Consider the following 7,629-nt stretch of genomic DNA (forward strand, 5'->3'; position numbering starts at 1 on the left):
GAGGCAGTAATTAATAGCCTACCAACCAAAAAAAAAAAAAAAAAAAACAAACCCAGGACCAGACAGATTCACAACCAATTCTACCAGAGGTACAAAGAGGAGAATGTACCATTCCTTCTGAAACTATTCTGAACAACTGAAAAGGAGAGACATCTTTCTAACTCATTCTATGAGGCCAACATCATCCTGATACCAAAACGTGGCAGACACACAACAAAAAATAAAAAACTTCAGGACAATATCCCTGATGAACATCAGTGTGAAAATCCTCAATAAAATATTGGCAAACTGAATCCAGCAGCACATCTAAAAGCTTATCCACCACTATCAAGTTGGCTTCATCCTTGGGATGCAAGTCTGGTTCAACATATGCGAATCAATAAAAACAGAACCAAGGAGAAAAACCACATGATTATCTCAATACATGCAGAAAAAACTTTTGATAAAATTTAATATCCCTTCATGTTAAAAACGCACAATGAACTAGATATTCATGGAAAATATCTCAAATTCTTCTTAAACTTTTCTAAAGCTTAGAACTAGAGGGAATACCATCAAACCCATTTTTGGGGCCAGCATCATTCCTATGTCAAAGCCAGACACAATTAAAAAACTACAGGCCACTAAGATGAACATAGATGGAAAAATCATCAAGAGAACACCAGCAAAATGAACTCAAGAACACATCAAAGAAATTACACATAGTGACCAAGTTGGATTTATCCCTGTCTCAACACTGTTTTTATCATGAAACAATGGTAAAGAGGCTAAAGAAACAAATACTAGGAGAATAGATTTACCAACCATAGTCTCTCTTAAAAGGTTAATACCTAAAATATGTAAGGAATTCAAACAACCCAATAGCAAAACAAAATAATAACTTGATTAAAAAATAGGTAAAAGACTTGAACAGACTTTCTCCAGAGAAGACATAAAAATGGCCAACAAGTATATGAAAATTGCTCAACATCACTAGTCATCAGGGAAATACAAATCAAAACCACAATGATTTAGCCCCTAACGTCTGTTGGGATGCTTATTATGAAAAAGACAAGAGATAAGTGGTGCTGAGGTTGTAGAGAAAAGGAAACACTTGTAAACGGTTGGTAAGGATGCAGATTTAGGCAGCCACTTTGGAAAATTTCACAGAGCTTCCTAAAAGAAATTCAACGTAGAAATACCATATAGTAATTCATGTAGAATTACCATAGTAATCCCTCTTCTGGATATATCCCCAAAGGAAATGGAATCACCACCTTATAAGGATATCTGTGTGTCCATGCTTATTGTAGAATTACTCTCAATAGCCAAGGTAGGGAAACGACCTAAGCATCTACTGACAGAGGAATGGATAAAGAAACCCTGGTACACATGTACAACAGAATACTCTCTGGCCTTACAAAAGGAGACCCTGCCATTTTCAGCAATGTGGATGAATTATGTTCAGTAAAATAAGCTAGATTTAGGAAGACAAATACTACATGAACTCACTTATATGTGGAATCTTAAAAACATAATCATAAACACAAAGCAGCAGAGTAGAATGGTAGTTGGGAAAGGTACAGGAGAAATGGGAGATGTAGGCCAAAGGGCATGAATTTTTTATTCACACAGGATGAATACGTGTAGAGAACTAGCATACAGCATAAGCACCGTAGTTTATGATATTGCATTGTATACACTGGAAATTTGTTAAAACAATAAATTTTAGATTCTCTTACCACACATGCACACACATACATGTCAAAAGGAAAGGTGACTATGGAAGATAATGTAGTGATTTATTAAAGTATTTGACTGTTATAAGCACTTCATCATGCAGATGTATACAGAAACATGTTGTACACCTTACATTTATACAATAAAAATATTACTCATCATTATTACTGAAAAATAAATTTATTTTTCATAGAAACTTAAAATATAAATTATATTAAGATAACTGTATACATATTTTAAGCATTTCTCAGAATTAATTTTTAACATGGTGAATATTAATAGAACCCACATAAATAATTACTAAAAATAAAAATGTCTGCCCCATTCTACTGAGAGATCTTCAGGGAAAATATTCTAGTAGTCCAGGTTAATTTTTTTTTTAACCTCTATAGTTTTTGTGGACGTAATTACCAAGTCAAAAAAGAATTTGCCTATGAATCATCAGTTATTTCAGTGTCCTAGGCATCTCTAAAAATAAGCTGCCAGACAATGTGAACCTGGAAAAGAATTGAAAATTTCCCCATTCAGATATATTCCTTTTGTTCACTGGTAACTGTAGGAATTTTTAGAAATCAAGTTGCATTCTCGATGTTTACTGCATTCAATAACATGGACGTTATGAAAATGTTCGCTTATTTATCTGTATGCCTAATCATTAAACTGTAGTATGAAGTAAATAATAATTCACTTGAAATGCACCTCTGTAGTTACTGTAGATTTGAGTGTGATTATTTAAATGTCACCAAATGAGGCAGAGTAGGATGATTACCAACCACCTGCCCATCTAATATATTCCTCTTAAAAGGCATCAAAACTCATGTGCTTGCAGGTAAGAAGCATGATATAATTATTTCATTTTACTTTAATTAATCATGCTTCAGTTTACTACTGTGAGCCAGGGAGGATTGAAGAGAAAGTGGAATGGACTAAAAGCTCTGAGAAATAAAGCACAGCTAAGGAGACAGCCAGAGAAGTTGTAGCTCTGAAATTGGCTGCTTTCTCTCAAACATTGAGAGACTTTCTTTCTCATAGAGATTAGCTTATTTTCCTCACAAAGGTGGAAGGGGACATTTGGAAATTTTTTTAAAAACCACACACTGGTGTATAGGAAGAAAAAATTAACAATACAGTGAGACCCCCAGATCTTTCACACTGATATGAATTAAAACATAAGGCATGTCTATCCTGACAAAGACCAAATACACAATTATATAAGCCAATATTCATCATCTTTCTCAACATCATCTGAATGTTTACTGTGTGCCAACAAGTTAAGTGCTTTCAAGGCAACCTCACAAAACCTTTATGAGCCAGGTACTTTTATGAGCCCCTTTTTTCAAATGAAGAAATTAAATCCTACAGAAGTTGTAAATAACTGGTCCAAAGTGGCTAAGCTACTAAAGATCCCCTCACTCCAACTTCCCAGTCTCCCAAAGAGCAAAGAAGAGATTAATGTGGCTCTAGAATAAAAATACTCCAGTATTTGGATAAGAAAATGAGCATTACAGGAAGGAGAAAGCACACAGGATGAAAAGAGAAGAAAACAAGTTATGTTTGTGGTGTAACTGGGAGACTGACTGAGTCAGTGGAGGATTCATATTGAGAAATGGCAGGAAGCAAGCTAGAATAGAAGACGGGGGGCAAATCAGTCAAATAGATTTAAATGCCACTCTAAAACCCAGGGCAATTGGAAGCCAGTGCACATTTTTTATCAGAGTCCAATATTTGGATAATTCTCTGCTTGTTTTAGGAAATCACACAAGATCATTAGAATTTACAGCTTAAATTAATTTTATTGACAATCTGGTTAAATACCTTTAATTTAGAGATTAGACACAGATTTATGTTAAGGATCCCTACTCTTTGCTACTTAAAAGTCAAAATAAGTGAACATTACATTTAGCTGAGAAAAGAAATATCCAGTAACTGCCTTTTGAATATGAACCTTTTAATCACTTTTACATTGTTTTGTTCCTTGAGAATCTGTGATCTTCTAAAGAAAACAGATTCCTATTTTTATGGTAGGAACTTTATGAATGTAGACACTCAGTGAAGAAGTAATATAAGTGGTACCAAACACAGAAAATGGATTTAGGAGAAGTAAGTGACATTAATTGGGGGATGGTCATAGGCTCATTTATCCATGTTCCCCAAGACCCCCAGAAAGCCCTTCACCCATAACTACTCACTGACATAGTGGCTTTCAGGTGAATGCCATGGAGATTGCTGGGCAAGGAGCATGGAGAAGACCAATCAGAAAATGCCTCGAGTCACTTGCCTATGTAAAATATCTCCCCTTTCAGGCTCTTTGCATTCTGTACTTTCTCAATATTCAGCTACAACAGATTCTCTTCTTGTTTCATTTCATTCATTTTTTTTTTAAGAGATAGGGTCTCACTGTATTGTCCAGGATCACCTCAAATTCTCAGGCTTACCTCAAACTTCCAGGGCTAAAGCCATTCTTCCGCCTCAAGTCTCCTGAGTAGCTGGGACTACAGGCTCATGACACTGCATCTGGCTCTTTCTCTTAATTCTGACCACTGACTTCTAGAATTTCCTGCTACGTCACACTGTAATGTGAGTTTATATGTATTTATAGAGGCTGCCAAGAAACAGTAACAGAAGTGCTGTGTTCCAAATCTGAGAACAGAACTTTGGTTTATTTCATGTATCATTTGATTTTTAGGCTAGGGAAGCAAACGCATCCTTAAAACCAACTTATGTCCATCCTGCCTCTGGGAAGTCTTCTCCAACACAGATGTCTTCAAACACAGAAATTATATTTCTAAAAAAAGGTGTGGAAAAGCCATGTCTGATAAATTTCAGTTCTCATTACATAGGAGTTAAGAAAAAGTAAGCAATAAAAATGTCTGAATATATGCACTCACATGTGAGACAAACACAGATAATGCAAATAAAAGTTGTGAAGGCGACCCACTTTCAAAACAAAACATTGACGAACTTTAATGTTTTTGCTATACTCCTTCTGCTGAACCAGCTTCTTCAGATCTTTAAGAAATATTGCAATAGTATTGAAATCTAAGGAGAACACAGATCTATAATAACATAGGTCTAAGATCTAGAACATAGATATAAGATCTATGTTCTCCTCCATATTTTAGGTTTTGCTTCTTAGAAAGGACTTGAAGCAATGCTTACTGGTTTTTAAAGTATTGTCTTTTGTATGAGCATTTTCTCTTGTTTAACACATATCTTCACCAAAAATAAATAAATAAATAAAGGCTTTGTTACTTTTTGTTTGGCTTCCTTTCCAATTAACTTGGTGCATTAGGGTAAGATTTAGCTGTATTTTCTCCATAAACTGAAAGGGTAGACATATTTTCTCTGTGGACAACCCAACAGAGCCACCACCATTTGCTAAAGAACAGTTGCTATATGTTTTTGTGTTCATATGTACTCAGTTAAATGTGGCTTATATTAAAAATAGCACAGATGTTTTGTTAGAAAACCAAAATTAGAAAAAGATTATTACAGCCAACTCCACCTCATCTGCCTTGCCATTTAGTTTCTACCATTCTTTGAGTCAGACTATCAGCATTGAACATCTGTTTGCTTCCCATTACTCAGCATTTCTCTTTGGTGCTTCACGTCATTTCTTTACTTTCTTTTTCTTTTTTTTTTTTTTAATTTCTGTCACAGTACCACTCTCTCCCCACAACTAGAATTGCTCAAATAATTAAATGAGGACAACCCTGGTTTAGATAGTGCTCTTTCACATATTTTCTCGTTCAAGTTTTATAAAAACTCATTTTACAAGACCTTAAAATTATGTGATTCAAATTGGCAATATGTAGCAATATGTTAATCTTTGATCCACCAATCCCACTCTTGGGAATTTATTCCAAGGACCAAAATGTATACACCAACTCTATATATTAAAATAAATATTAATAATGCCAGGTTTTTAAATGACCACAATGTCCAGTAATAGGAAATTGGTTAAATGATACATTTGTATGATGTAATAATGAATCCAATGTCCATGATCATGTTAAGCATCAAAGGAAGCATCTAAAGCTATCTATGTTATGACAGAAACTTGGATATATTTATTGATATGTACACCAAAGAGCCATTTCACAAAATGGTAGGCTTATCAGTGCTTTTTATCTCTATCCTTTTCTCTTTTCTCTTTAACTATAAATAGTATATATCTCATGTGAGATACATGTGTGTATATATCCATATGTATAAAATTTGTACCAAAGTTCATATCATAATTTTACTTTTAAGAAAAATGAAACTTATGTTACCACTTACATATGACCCAGAAATTTCACTCCTATGTATGTACCCAAAAGAATAAAAATCGGTGATCACAGCACTTTGGGAGGCCGAGGCGGGTGGATCACGAGGTCAGGAGATCGACACCATCCTGGTCAACATAGTGAAACCCCGTCTCTACTAAAAATACAAAACATTAGCTGGGCATGGTGGCGCGTGCCTGTAATCCCAGCTACTCAGGAGGCTGAGGCAGGAGAATTGCCTGAACCCGGGAGGCGGAGGTTGCGGTGAGCCGAGATCGCGCCATTGCACTCCAGCCTGGGTGACAAGAGTGAAACTCCGTCTCAAAAAAAAAAAAAAATCGGTGATCACACAAATATTTGTACATACATTTATATAGCAACATTACTAACAGTAGTCAAAAGGCAGAAACAATCCCCATGTCAACCTGATGAATTTTAAAATGTGGTAGCCATACAATGGTTATCAGCCATCAAAAAGTAGTGATACACACCACAAAATTATTTAACCTTGCAAATATAATGCCAAGTGAAAGGAGTCACTCAAGTAGACCTTACAATGTGATATGGTTTGGCTATGTCCCCACACAAATCTAATTTTAAATTGTAGTTCTTATAATCCCTATGTGTGGTACGAAGGATCTGGTGGGAGGTAATTTAATCATGCGGGTGGTTACCCTTATGCTGTCCTAGTGACAGTGAGTGAATTCTCGTGAGATCTGAAGGTTTTATAAGGAACTTTTCCACTTTTGGCTTGACAAGTCTTTTTCCTGCTATCATGTGAAGAAGCACGTGTTTGCTTCCCCTTCAACCATGATTCTAAGTTTCTTGAGGCCTCCCCAGCCATGTAGAACTGTGAGTCAATTAAATCTTTCCTTTCTAAATTACCCAGTCTTGGGCAGTTCTTTATAGAAATGTGAGAATGACCTAATATACATTACTATACAATATTTTTACTGAAATGTTTAGCATAGACAATTCTACAGAGACAGAGAATGTATTAGGGATTGCTTAGGGATGGGGGCATTGGGCAATGGGCGTGTACAAATAAAGGGCATGGAAATTGTTTTGAGATGATGAAAACTACAGTTGACTCTAGTGATAGTTGTACACATCTATTAATATACTAGAAGCTATTACTGTATGCTTTAAATGAATTAATTGCATGATATATGAATTATAACTCAGTAAAGAATATTTTTTTTAAAAAAAGGAAAAAATAACACATTTCTAGCAGCTTTCTTTTCCTTGGAAACAACTTTAATTTATATCTGTAACAGACTGTTTTAGAAAAAAAAAACCTCACAAGACTAGATTCTTTAGTTACACAAATATAAAGCAAGTATACACCTCTTGACTTTGAAAAACTATGGAATCTCAACACTTTTCAGTGCAGAAGCTGCAGGTTGAAATATTATATATCCTGTGTGCAAATGTAAATTGAGCATATTTACTTTTAGGATCACTTGCCTTTGGAAAGCTAGATCCTCTTTCCCCCATCCCCACATAAACATATTTAGTCCAAACTAAACATAGTATGAACTATGTTTAGTCATATGTTGGTATTACATATGAATTTAAGACTAAATAGTTTTATCTTTTAGAAATGTACAGCAACTATCGTAAATGTGTTTCTTGGGTCAGG

The sequence above is a fragment of the Sapajus apella genome, unplaced genomic scaffold, assembly GCF_009761245.1.
Source record: "Sapajus apella isolate SASKATOON/1434 unplaced genomic scaffold, GSC_monkey_1.0 scaffold3, whole genome shotgun sequence".
Classification (NCBI taxonomy): domain Eukaryota; kingdom Metazoa; phylum Chordata; class Mammalia; order Primates; family Cebidae; genus Sapajus; species Sapajus apella.